Below are 13945 nucleotides of genomic sequence, written 5' to 3' on the forward strand. Positions count from 1 at the left end.
CCAATATGTTATGAGGCCTTGGTAACAATCTGGAGTCTCTGGGGAGCTCTGCTGCAGTTCAAGTGAGTATCAGACAGAGAGAAAACAATTTCTGGTGCCAATAATGCAGCACAGATGAAAAATGTTTTAATATTTGAAGCTGCTTTATGGCAGAAGCAATGACAGTGATGGAGTCAATGTCAGCTTTTTTCCTTTAAATGTCATCTTTCGTCTATGAGTTTTTTCTGCTCTGGAGGCATGCAAGCCTGATGCTGACTGTTTGCAACCATTGATCATTGATTTTATTCTAAATGGAAAGCTTGCCAGAAGACTAGAAATTCTGGAATTTATTAGGATTTCTTTAAGAGGCACTTTAGCTCAACAGTTCTCATTACTGTCTTTACAATGTTACTTATTTTTCTTTTTATGTCATATGATTTGTAAAGGGTTAGTACTCAGAGAACAATATACGATTAAACCACTGTGCATGCTGGAGTTGCAAGCTTAGAGGGGAAAAAAGGATTCTTAGGAAGGCTAAGCACATATCTGAGTGTTAAACAACTAATGTCTCTTCAGAACCAAAAGCTCTATTTTGAAATCTGTGAACATGATTTTTATTAAACAGCAGTTTTGATTAAATAAGGTCACTCTTAAATTAATAACTCTTAAATACATAAATAAAAGGGCTAAACCATCTTTATATTCTGACATTTAGTGCATAAACAACGTACTGTGTGTACCAAATGTCAGAATATAATGAAAGTTTGTCCTGTTAAACTAATACTACTGATGGGCAAAAATGTCCTGGACTCTAAAACCTCTTCAATGCATTTATTTACAGTGACATTATTCTGAACATGCCAACTAGGAGTGGTTTAAGGCTTTATTATATATTAACATTTAACATATTTGTGTGCTTATGTATAAGTGATTATTCTTCATTTGGTTAAAAAGAATCCATTTACAATTATACAGTGGGCTAAATGTTTTCAGTTTGTGATATGTTTCCATTGGCACAGGACTAGTTCAAACAGGTATGTTAGCTCTTGGCTGACACGCCTGACATTCGAGCTTTATTATGGAGCAGTGTACCCAGGGAATGTGAATTATAGAGAGTATCAGCCCTGGCCTGCTGAAAGCATCATTCAGCCTGGTTGATTATGGAATTTACTCCGGAGTTTGGGTCTAGAGATCCATCTACTGAGCTGATGCTGTTTATTTGTTTAGTCACAAATGTGTTTCAGACCAGACAAAGGGAAGATGCTAGTGGGAAGCAGGGGGATTGGATAGCACTGACCAGTGAAAATACAAAATCCTTCAGGCTAAGGGGCCAGTGGTGAAGTTTATTGCCACTGTTTAGATATAGCTAATTCTGGCAAATCCTTTAATAAACCCCCAAGTGCAGCACTTGAAGTGTAAAAGAAAACTTTCCAGCAAATGAAATGTCCGCCTGCAATGTCACCGTGGATGCTGTAAACAGAGTTCCTGGTGCAGTGGGTCTGTTGTACCCCATTGATCAAATTGCTTTTAGTATTAACAGTAATGGACTATCCTGATTTGCAGTGCCACATGTGATACAATGGTTGTATTGTGACTGGAGTGGAGGAACAGCAAAATATTTTCTGTTTGCCTCAACTCCCATCTATTCTGCACTGGCCATATCCCCACATATTCATTGTGTGGGGATCACTTGTTAGCAGGCAAGTTTCTTTGTCTACAGCAGTGAAACTCACCTGATAAAAATAGCTCCTTTTCCCTTTATTGTTGGGTAACCTCTGCTTCCTTCTGCATAGATTGCCACCAAAAGGGCTTGTTTAGATTTGTTCTATGCCCAATGGTCTATTATTTCTGTCAGGGTTTTAATGATTCTCTGATGAGGCCACACTTTTTGGCTAAATGCAAGAGTTGGGCAATACTGAATACTATTCAACAGCCTTTTCTTGTGAGTGCCATTTAAAAGGCACTGGTGCTAGGAATATCTGCATCCATGGAGTGCAGCACCATTTGCACAAATAATTTGTGCACTTTTGTAAGGTGATTCTTCAGAGATGCTCCTTTACAGCTTAAAATCCTAATGAGCATTTGCAAAATAACCAGGAATTTGCCCTAGTAGGAATAGCTGGAAGCCTATCTGACAGTTTTGGTATATGCTTGTGAACCAGGGAATCCTAAAAAATTATTTAAATATAAAGTGGTGTCAGTGTATTATGCTCCCATGGTGTAGAGATCCTCCTTATCATGAGTAATTTGTGTTGTAGCAGAATGTAGAGACTGCAGGGGATTTAAGGGTCCCACTGGGTTAGCACTGCACAAATACATCACAGACACTTCTTGCACTTAGGAGCTGTGTTTCAGAAGAATGGGATAGCACAGCCAGGAACAGGAAGTCACAGATTGGCCTGGGTTGGAAAGGATCTTAGAGACCATCCAGTTCCCTTTGCCATGGAACAGACCAGGTTGCTCAGATATCCATCCAGCCTGGTCTTGGAAACTTCCAGGATGGGGCAGCCACAGCTTCTCGGGACAACCTGTGCCAGGGCCTCCCCACCCTCACAGTAAAGAATTTTATCCAATATCCAACCCAAGCCTCCTCCCTGGCAGTGTGAAGGCATTCCCCTGTGTCCTGGCACTCCATCCCCTGTACACTGTCTCTCTCCATGTTTCTCTGTAGGCTTTTTCAGGCCCTGCAAGGCCACACTGAGCTCACCCCAAAGCTTCTCCTCTCCAGGTGAACAATGCCAGCTGTGCCAGCCTTTGCTCCCAGCAGAGCTGCTCCATCCCTCTGCTCATCCTGGAGCCCCCTCTGGGCTCTCTGAGCAGCTCCAGGTCCCTCCTGGGCTGGGGCAGCTCTGCAGGTGGGAAATCACCTGAGCAGGGTAGAGAGACAGAATCACTGCCTTTAATCTGCTGCCCAAGCTGCTTTTGAATATGACATGTGTTATTGATAGTAAGATCATCTAATTTGGGGGTGGAATTGAGATTTAGTAGGCTTTAGTTCACTCTTGCTTAGTGCACTCCAAGAGCACCATGTGTTTCTGCATTAGATTCACTGTACAGGCTTCTGCTTGGACAAATTATGGGTTGTGTTCAGGTCTCTTGTCCCATCAGGAAGTGATTGCCAAGGGAAAGCACCACCCCAGAATGTGATCCTAAATAATTAAATTAAGGTAGTCCACAAAGAAAAATTTACATTTCTATTCCTTGTTTGGGAAAATGTTTTTATGGAAAAACAAACCTAACTTTTCCATTCCTAAGTGGATTGCTGCTAAGTGGCAGCAGAGTACTGCAGAGGTAGTGGCAGGTGTTGAGAACAGTGATAGTAAAAAGAATATAATTTTGGGGAAGAATCCTGAAATTTTTCAGAGAAAATAATTTCAGCTGAAAATCCTTGAGTAGCTCTAGTAAGGAATTTGCTCCTTTTCAGTGGAAATCAGTGACTTTAGCATTCCTGTGCTCAGCAATTCTCAGCTTTGTGCATTTATCCATCTTTCTTTACAGATAACCAGCTAACATCAGTGAAAAGGACTCAGTTCCTTCACTGTGAGGAGCTTAGCCTTGCAAGAAACCTCCTGCTAATCCATATTCAGAGAAGCCCTGAGGGAGCTATCAAGACTATTCTGAGAGTAAATTATCCACCCAGGAGAGGATTACAAGATCCTGGCTCTGCTCGAGATCCCCAGCCAGACCATGCCAGTATTTGACAAAGGTTTGTGCCACTTGTGTGTTCAATGTGCTGGTGCCCCATGACCAATTCTTAGAGACCTCTGAATTGAGGGAATGAAAAGCAAAGGCTTTATTTTGGAGCTGAGGAAAGCAGCAGTCACTGGTAACTTCCAGCAGGGAAGCAGAAAGCTCCCAGCACCCTTATGAGTGCTGACCACACGAGCAGGAACAGAGGGCAGCACTTGAGATTGTCCTGTGGTGCCTGCAGAAATCACTCACTGGAATGAATTCTGCAGCCCTCTTCTGACAGGGGAGGGGAAGGTGCCCCAAGGCAGCCTCCTCCCTCCTCCATGGGCAAGAATTGAGCTGCAATATCTCCCATCAGCTCAGCTGGGCTGCCTCAGGCTGTGGGCTCAGCCAGGATCCTGGTGCTGTGCCCCACAGCATCCTTCTCATCTTCCAGATCAGGAAAAGATGAAGGAGCCACCTGGCTTGTCACTCCTGCTGACACCAGGTTGGAACACCAGCTGGGATCACCCTGTCACAGTCTGCACCCCTGTGACTGAGGAGAAAAGTTCAGCTGCCAAGATATTCAATCTGGAACTCCTCATTAAAAAAAAAAAATCCATTAGAAGTTATATCTTTTATAAATGGCCTATATATTATGACATAATTTAATTTAGTGCTCTGAATGTATTATGGCCACCATAACAGTTTTACATTTATAGATTTCATAGTTTTGCTTCTATAAAACAACTACAGTCTGTACCCCTTCCAGCTAATTACAATAAAATGCTTGGATTCACATTTACAATGTAAACTAAGGGCAGAGGCGTGTACGTTCTGACTCAGGTTCATGCTTCACAGGCTGCTGAGGATGCCCAGGCTTAGCCTCCCCTGACTGAGGTGGTTCCTGGGGTCAGGTCTTGGTGGAAACCTGCCAGGAGGAAGCTGTGCCCATTGCTAGGAGATGCTGGGGTTACTGCTGGGGCTGGATGAGTACTTAGAAAATTAAAGAAGCTGGGAGTAGATACCCATGTAGTCTGAGCTGGAGAAAAGAGAGTACCAGATCTGAGTGTGATAGGACTCACTGGGAAAAAGAGAGGAAATCAGCTGTCAGGGATGCAGAATGAGTGAGCAGGATGTAAGGGAAATGAAGATGTGGAGCTTAACTGACAGATTCAAAAATGGCACATGCATTTGAGAAAGTCCTGGAATCATGGAATCACAGAATGGCGTAGATTGGAAAGGACCTCAAAGATCATCTTGCTCCTTCCCCTAACATGGGCAGGAACACCTTTCACCAGACCAGGTGGGTCAGGGAGGGTCCCATTCAGCCCCATCCCAGCGCCAGGGATGGGGCACCCACAATTTCTCTGGGCAAAGTGTTCAGAACCCCCCACCCTCACAGTCAACAATTTCTTCCTAATATCTAATGTAAATTTCTTCAGTTTGAACCCATTACTCCTTGTGCTGTCACTGCAGCTCCCAATGGAGAGCATCTCTGTGGCATCCCTGGAGCTCCTTTAGATATTGTGAGGTCCCCACAGTTCTCTTCTCCAGGCTGAACAAACCCAACCTTCTCCTGTGTTTTCATAGGGCAGGTGCTCCAGTCCTCTTTTCAACTTCATTGCCTCCCCTGGACTTGTTCAGCAGATCTAGGTTCTTCTCATCTTGGGGGCACCAGAACTGCACACAGTGAGGATGCAAATACAAACCAAGACATGTTATAAAGAGCTTCATTTTCCTATTGTGGTATAATGTATTTACTCAAGAACTGCTTGTGTACAGAAGACCTGCTAAAAGCAATGCATGTTTTATTATTTTTTTAAATTAAAGCCTACAATCACAGGTCCCCGGTGGCTAAGGAGAAAGAGAGCAAAATCCTTTCTCATTTCAAAATCCCCAAACTTAAAATAGGCTTGTGTCAAAAAAAGAAAAAATTTCTGAGTTAACAATAATAGAACACAATACTTAATGGACTTTCTCTGTTTATTAATTAACAGATAGATTTCCCATATTGTACAAATCAAAAATGAGATACCACCTGCCTTTGATACCCTATTTGTTTAGCCTTTCATCAACCTGTATGTACTCAGCACATAGGAGTTTCTGAGAGTAGCCAACAATAAGGACTTTTGTTCCTCTGAAAATCATTACTCTGGAACCCACATTCTTGCTAAGTTCACTGGAGGTGAGCAATTCCTGATTTTCAGTCATGGCTAAGGTTTTTTAACTTATAGTCAGTTCTTCTTAGTAATCAAAATGCTCTAAAGAGCTCAAATTGTTTCTAGGATGCAGCTTGGTCAAATAGTTATATGATCGCTTCCCAAATTTTCTGATTTTGTGAAAATATATCTACATTTACATGGTTCAGAGGTGGCCATTGTTTCTATCAGTGATGACCACTGCCACTGCAATTCCAGTGAGACAAATGCACATATGAGTTTCCGTTTGTAGATGTGATAAAAATATGTCTGATTCCATATACAAACAGCAGCCCAAGCATCTCTGTCAACCCAATTTTTGATGCTTTACAATGTGTCCCCAGGTCTAACAACCTTCCTCTGCAGATGCTGTTTCTGTATGTTTTTAATCACGAATCATTCCTTATCTATTAACCAATCATATTTGCTAACTGGATTGCTTGTGAAGACCTCTTATTGTAATTAGCATGCTTCAGTTGAAGAGTAAACAAATATTCTAACAAACTACTATCACATAAGTTGATTTTCTGTTCTCAATCACTACCATTGTGAGAACAGCAAGTTTTGAATTAAACACCTCTCTAAGATGTAATGATCTCAGTGAAGAACATTTTAATTAAATTAAGGGATTGAAACTTTTGTTTTTGACAGGGCATGAATAAATCAAGAAGAGGTGAATCTGGTTCAGTGAAAAGCTTGATCCAGAGAAACAGTCTTGGAAATAATTAAAATGGTGTTGACCAACAATGCTGAAGTGGAACAGTAAATATTTTGTCGAGGGATGCTAAAACATAATGTACTACACAGAGTTCAAAGTATGGTTATAAGGAGGTGGCCATTTTCCTGTGTAACAAGAGTCTCTGGTGAGGAGGTCGTGTCTTCTTCTCGCACCAGACCCTGGTTCTGTCACTCTGTGTTTGGACTGACAGGTGTGAGTGTTGGGGTGTTTCATGAGCTATATTAGTGACATTTTGGGAGGGCTGCATATCCTGGGTCTGTCTGATAGCATTGGTACAGGGTTTGCTGCCTGCAGCTTGCAGAATCCCCTACTGGAGAGTCATCCACCATCTCTGGACCTGTGATATACACATTTACTATCAGAATAAACAGAACTGGACCTCCACCCACAGCAACAGATTTATGTGTATAAAAACTGTATGATTATCATACTCAAATCAACCAAAAAGCATCTGCCTGGCTCCCTGATTTTAAGTTTGTACCTTGTTTTGGAACACACGTGCACGAACACACGCCTGTGTCTGGATAGTTAATCAGTCAAATTAGCTAGGAAGTAGATTTTGAGTATTGAATATATTATGAGCTTCCAAGAAATATATTTACCCAAAATACTTATCTGGCATCAGTATAAAAATCTCAAGGTTAAAGTGACTTAAGGATCCAGACTGCAGAAGCTCACTCATGCACTAGACAATATCTCTTTTCATATTCTTTAAACCACTGCAGACCACTCTCCTAATCTTAATAGTGCTCTGGAGAGTGTGGAATGGCCAAAACATGAAACAGAATAAACGAAATACACAGAAAACTGTTACATTTGCATTGCAAAACCTTGGCTTGGGTTTGAAAAAAATGGAATGACAGTTTGTCCTCTAAACAGTGTCCAACCTTCTTAACCTTTAGGTGTCATCTGCCTAGGCAGCCCTTAATGCTTGTTTTTAGAGATGAAAATAGGGCCCATAGGACTTGAGACAGATCAAATAACTGGGCAATAACCACTGGGCTTGCTCTTAAAATAGAAGATCAAAAAAAGGCAAACCAAAAAAAAAGAGGTCTGATTAAGAAATGGGTTTATTTGGCCACACTGAAACCTGCCGGACATGGGAAGGGATGGAAAAAAGAGGGTGACCTGGTGGAAGGAAAAAAGCCTAATAAAGAAGGACACTCCCTTAAACCATGCTGTGGAAATCTTTCCTTGGTCATGTCCTGGAGGCACTAAAGCAAATGGAAATGGGAGAATGTTCTTTCAAACTCCATTCGTGTTCAGCTCTGTGTAGATCTGTCACGTTTCATGCACAATACATGATAACTTGTAGATCTCCTTGTTTTCTCCTGGCTTGCCTCCTCTTCCTCCAGGAAAGAAGCCAACTTTGTAATATTTCCTTGTGGATGCCCACCTTTCAATTTGAATGCAGTGTAAGAAGAGCTGAATTCCTAATTTTTCATCAATTAAGTAAGAAGAATTATTTTTCTGGCTGCCCTTGTCACAACTCCACTTACAGACCATATCTAATTTCTCATGCTTATTGTCTCAACCTCCTTCAATTCCAGGATATTCTTTCCAATTCTTGCAGCTAAATCTCTTTGCCAAACCATCACAGTTTCATGTCACAAGTACTACAAGCTTCTCCACAGCCTTTTTAACCCCCATTGCCCTCTGAGAAATCAAATGACACCAAAAGAAAGATCTAAACAGGGGTTTCAATATGTTGTGTCAGAAAAAGTGGCAATTTTAGTCTGTAATATGACACTATAGAGAAAGGAGGGGTTTTTTTTAGGATATTTGTCCAGTTTTGTTGAAATAGTCAGCATTGCCCGTGGAAATATTTTTGCATCTTCATGGTGGGAAGATGTCTTTGTTCTCTCAATAAGATTTGTGAACACTAATGAAAAATTTTGTCTTTTTCTTCCAGAACTGGTTTCACTGGCTTTGCCTTCCCTCCTCATAGGATGAAGGGCAAAACACAGCAGGAAACTGAGACAATATTATTAAGTGTGCAAAGGAAAAAATGCTATAAATATTTTGGTTGAAACAGCAGAGACATTAAAGATAAAAGTTAAATGGAAATAAAGGCAGTCAGATGGTTATTATATGTTGCTATAAAATCCAAGAGCTGTTAGAAAAGGTAGATCAGGATTTGCTTTTAAAAAAATGACAGGCCTGTAAGAAAGCAATATTTTTGATTGATAGAGATTTTAATTGCTCTGATATTTATTGGAATGACAGCTATTAGGAATTGAAGCAGTGATAAGGGATTCTCTGAAGCTTGAGGGTATTTGGATAAACACCTCAAATTTGAATGCCTATCAGAAGGTTATTAAACTTATTAAAACCTTGAATTTTTCATTTGGGCTAAAAGTCATTGAAAAGAGGTTTGCTTGGTGAATTTCTTATGAAATTATATAGATTCTGTTAGTGATGACTTTTTCTTTCTCTCCTCTTGAGAAGCATGTGCAAGCTAGGTTAGGCAGGAATTGCTGACATGCATATCTGCAGAGATTATAGTGTTAAGGACAAAAATTCATATGGGTAAAACATGTTCCAGAAAAATATATAGCCTTAGAATTAACAAATGGTGTTACTTCCCCTAGCAATTCAGGTTTTATTTTTAAGAGACCTAATCTGCACATGGGCTGTTTTCCATCTATGGCAACTTGTGTTTTTAGAAAGTTAATTACTTGCTTTGGATATGTAATTGGAAAATTTAGTCCTGAATTATTAACAGTTCTCTTCTGAATGCCTGATTTTTCTGTGGTCCAAAATGATTTTTCAGAGCTGTTGAGCATCCAAAGACTGAATCAAAGAGAGGAGGAGGCTCTCAGTGTGTCAGAGACCAGGGGCTGTGAGAACCCCAAGTGTGGTCATCACATCACAGCTTTGCTGATCTATGTGTCCTTTATTATCCTACAGAGATGAAAAACGAATAGCAAAGCTAATAAAATGGCCATTCATTATCTTTCATGCATATTTTCTCCTTTAAAAAATGTTTTATTTAGTCTTTTCCACATTAAAAGGCAAGAGGGTAGAGCTCCAGTACTATTTAACCTCGTGACACTGGTCATATGAGGGTAGGATTTTTCTTTCTTTTTTTCCCCCTTCAAATGCCATCCCAGTAACATGACAGTCATGACCATTCATTATCATTAGCTGAACCAGTTCCCTGGGAGATGTGATAATAAAATGTTGAAATTATAAATTGATTAAGTGCATATGGTATATACTGATGGTTGGATATAAAGCCTAAGTACAGGTATGCTTTGCAAGAAACATTTACATGGATACTTTGAATGAGTGGGATGGCCTATAACTCTAACAGCTTGAATTGTTGTCTCCAGGAATATTGGTAAAGGATGATTTGAGGAAACTGTCACTATTTTTGGTACTGTCTAGGGTGGTCATATCAGATCACAGATGAAATATAACTGTGCTACTGCAGAACTGTGCTGCTTTGTGCACAGTTCACATGGCTAAAGGTTTTTTGAGTAGATGGGGTGAAATGCGCGGGAGTGGATCCTTCCAATGTGTGTACATGTTGTGAACCAACAGAGCCATAAACTGCTACAGGAAAGAAAAGTGTAAAAATCAATGCAGAGGCATAGGCCTCTGTTGCATGGGTTTGGGAAGAAAATGGAGTTCAAGGGGAGATCTGAGAGACAGAAAGTAGTGCCCTGTATTGTAGAGGTGGATGGAAATGGAGCAGAATTAGCTGAGAGATATACTGAGAAGAATTAGGCTGAAAAAGTCAGCATTGACAAAAAGGAAGGCTCAGCCCACAGTTTCAAATACACGTCTGCTTTGGACATGTTATTTGCAACATGCTTCAATTCTTTCACATGTGGTTTTCTCTTTGTCAGTTTTTTATCCAGTCAGCTTTCTCCTCTGCTGTACCCCTTTATAATTTCCTGTATCTTGTCCTCCTTCCCAATCTTTTCCTCTTCCTATCCTCTCCCTTTTGGTCCCTCACTATGGGACTCAGTTCATTAATGATTGTATTGAAATGATTCTGAAATTCTGCTCTAGAAGGGCATAGTCTGTCTGCTAAATACATACAAAAGCTTTCCAATGGTTTTGGTACAAGGCAAATTTCATACAATGCACTGCATATATATTATACTATTTCAGACTCTGGAATGTTGGGGAAATTTTCCTATTTGAATTCTAATGTTAAACTCAGAACTGTAGCTTTGACTTGATTTTATACTTCCATGCACTGTGAGGGTATACCAGCCAATAATTAAGAATGTGAAAAACAAGCTGTAGTGAAGAGTCAATAACCCAAACACTTCTATATATCAAACATCCAGATTGTTAGCAAATTTCTTTTTGATAATATTCTGTTTTTCTTTTGCACAAAATGACATGACATAACCCTTGACATTTGAGGAGAGTATGGTTGTTTTTTTTCAGATGGATTAGTTCAGGTAAGCAGATCTGATTCAAATATTTAACAGATTATCCATAAATCTGACATTCATGGGAAGCTGCTAATTCTGAAGTGATCATAAACACTTCACAAATGCAGAGACTTCAGTTAGCACATAACTCACTGAAGACTAGAAACTGGGATGGTTGCTTGTGACAAATCTTTCATTGATGTATGTGTCTAACCATCAAGAATGAACAAAGAGTCAGCATGTTTCATAAAATACTCTCCTTATTGTAATTCTTCTGTAAAACTATTTGACATCTCTTTAGATTTTTTTTTCTTGGATTTACTTTTTGTTGCAATCAATCTTGATTCAACAAAATGCTTTTACCAAAACATTTTTAATAATGAAACAATGTCAGCAGTAAATTTGCATAACCAATGAGTTCTTTCATTGTTTCTTTTTGCTATAGTATTATTCTTTTCTTTGTTTCAGAGTGGTGTCTGCTAGTCAGTGTGGACCAAAGAAAATAGTTTGGTTGAAATGGATTGAAATTCTTCATTAAGGCTTAAAGTTAAAACAGTTTATTGGGCAATTCTTCATAATTGCAAAGACCCTGTTGTTCTTGGTTAAAGCTTGGGACAGCAGCAGTAGTGGTGTGCAGCATTTATACTGTTCAGCAAAAATTCCACACTTTGGAGAAGTAAAAAGTAGGTTGTCTGCCCAATAATCATCCTTCCTGCCACTTGCAGTGCACTCCCTAATCTTTGCTGCCCACATGTCCATGCCATTGAAGAGATAGTGGGCACTTGTGGCCAAATGTCTCTGTGGGGATCTCCAATGTAATTCTTAACATGTCCACTGGGATTTTCCTCTTCATTAGTGGAGTAAATCAAGGACCAACCCAAAGATGAGCTGTATTTTGTTCTGGGGTTGAGCTGCAGAGACAGGGGTGGTCTCACTGAGGCCCATCTCTGTGGCTCTCACACTCTGCTGCCCTAGGACCAGTGTCCAAATCACATTTTTCCACCTCAGTCCAAGCCAGCAGGGCTCCTTTGGAGGTTTCCAGAGCACTGCACTGGGCCATGTCCACGTGGCTCCAGTGAAGGCTTAAACAGGGCTGCTGTGCTGGGGTGAGTGTGCCTTAGAGCTCCCTCCAGATGGCTGAATTCAATCACTTTGGCATTGTTTTTCTGCTCTGTTTGGGGTCTTAATACCTTCCAAAGTCATTCTATCCCCTTCCAAAGTGAGTGGCGCTCACAGTGCCAACCACATCTTGTGTTTAAACAAATCTTGTAGCTAAGGGTGTGTGGTGTCCAGCAGCTTTCCCACCTTCTGTCAAAATGCTCAAAATAGATTTTCCCCAATTATTATGTGGAAAAGGGGATGTGTAAAAAGTCTAGTCATGGCTTTCCCATGTATTTTGTAGAAGACATGAGGACAAATTTCTGCTCCTTTATTAAAAAAAGTTTAAACTCTGATTCTTCCACTGATTCTTCTACTAGGAGCTTCCTTCATGTTCAAAACAGTGACATTTTGAAATAATACAGCTGTGTGGGTACAACTAATGAGGAGAGTAAAACAGAAGATGCAAACTTCAGAAAAAGATTAAAAATATACTATGGAAATAGCCTGTCTAGGTTTTGACAGATGAAATTTGAAGACAAATGATTTGTCTTTCAGACAAAGGCATTTTAAAAAGAAAATTTAAATGTAATGTATGAGGAAGAGTTGTGCTGATTTGAAAGGAGGATTAACTGACATGATCTTGATCATAGGGTCATTATACTGCTACCTTGGAAAAAAGTAAAACAAACAAAAAATGTTAACAGGAGATCAGGGCAGTGGCTTTTAGCAGCTTAGCCCATGGGGGGAAAATGTGATGTACAGAACTGCAGAATGTAGGAATCGCCTGATTGTGGGAGATTTATGGCCTTTGTGGGGAACAGAGGGCCATGCTGGGTTTTTTTTCTTCAGTCCTGCTGTCCACAGACCTGGGGAAGGGAGAGCAGCCAGAAACAGCCTTCCCCAGAAGTGTTTCCTGAAACGGGGCCTGCAGTGAAAACTGTCTGGATCTCTGGTTTGACTTAGCAATCAGGTCATGCTGGAGCTGTGACATTCCAGTCACTTCTGCAGAAAAAAAATCCTTGTATGGTGGAAAAAAAAAAGTGTTGCTGGATTGATAAAATGTGCTCATCACATAATCTTGTAGTGCTGCTCCGACAGAAAAATGTATAACAATATGTGCAATTTATTGATAAATGTCAGCCTAAATAGTCTGCTAGAGAAGGGGGGAGCAGAAAGCTATACATTTCCCACAAGCACCCCCTCAGGCAGCAGCTTGAGCAAATACAATACATGCAATGCAATAAACTAAGATTATGGGACTTCACCGCAGACAAGTGTGGCCTTCACCGTAGGCTAAGTAGGCAGTCACCTCAGCACTATATTTAAAGGGGCACTGGAATAACAGAGATAACATGGTCATTCTCCTGCTCAGACCAACTCCTCTATGACTGTTTCAATAACACTTGTCTTTCTGTCTGAGAAGATCCTTCTGTCATTTTTATGTAGAACCTCAGGCCTGGTGCGTCCAGCGGCGTTTGCGCGCGGGATTTCCAGCCCTGCTGAGCAGGAGCCTGAGCTGGATTTACAACAGGGCCGCTCCAGCTCCTCCAGCCTCTCTGGAATTGCCTCTCTGGACTCCCTCTCCATGTGGGGTTTGGCCCATGCAGGCTCAGAGCTGGTACAGTCTTGGGTACCCAAGGCTGAGGTGGGAATGTGGGCTCCCCACACTCAGAGCAGCATTTTGGCCCAAGGCTTCACACCAAAGGGGTTCCCTGCAGGGAATGGGGCATTAAGGACTGCTGCAGTCTTCCAGAAACACATGGCAGGCTGAGGGAGTTTTCAGACAAAGAAATCAGCTGCACTCTGAGGGTACAAATGCCACTTTCACTGTGGGGATGATGGGGCTGATGCTATTATCTTGG

At 40.9% G+C, this 13945-nt stretch overlaps 1 long non-coding RNA gene across 1 annotated transcript in view; it reads left to right on the top strand.

Moving 5' to 3' along the window:
* The first annotated feature begins 3482 nt into the window (after positions 1-3482).
* The window catches only part of LOC141730809 (uncharacterized), a 70627-nt gene continuing 60164 nt past the window's right edge, over positions 3483-13945 (top strand). Inside the window, exon 1 of the long non-coding RNA XR_012582487.1 lies at positions 3483-3685. This is a non-coding gene — a long non-coding RNA (uncharacterized LOC141730809). The remainder of the gene's footprint in view (positions 3686-13945) is intronic.

This window comes from Zonotrichia albicollis, chromosome 13 (genome assembly GCF_047830755.1).
Source record: "Zonotrichia albicollis isolate bZonAlb1 chromosome 13, bZonAlb1.hap1, whole genome shotgun sequence".
Classification (NCBI taxonomy): Eukaryota; Metazoa; Chordata; class Aves; order Passeriformes; family Passerellidae; genus Zonotrichia; species Zonotrichia albicollis.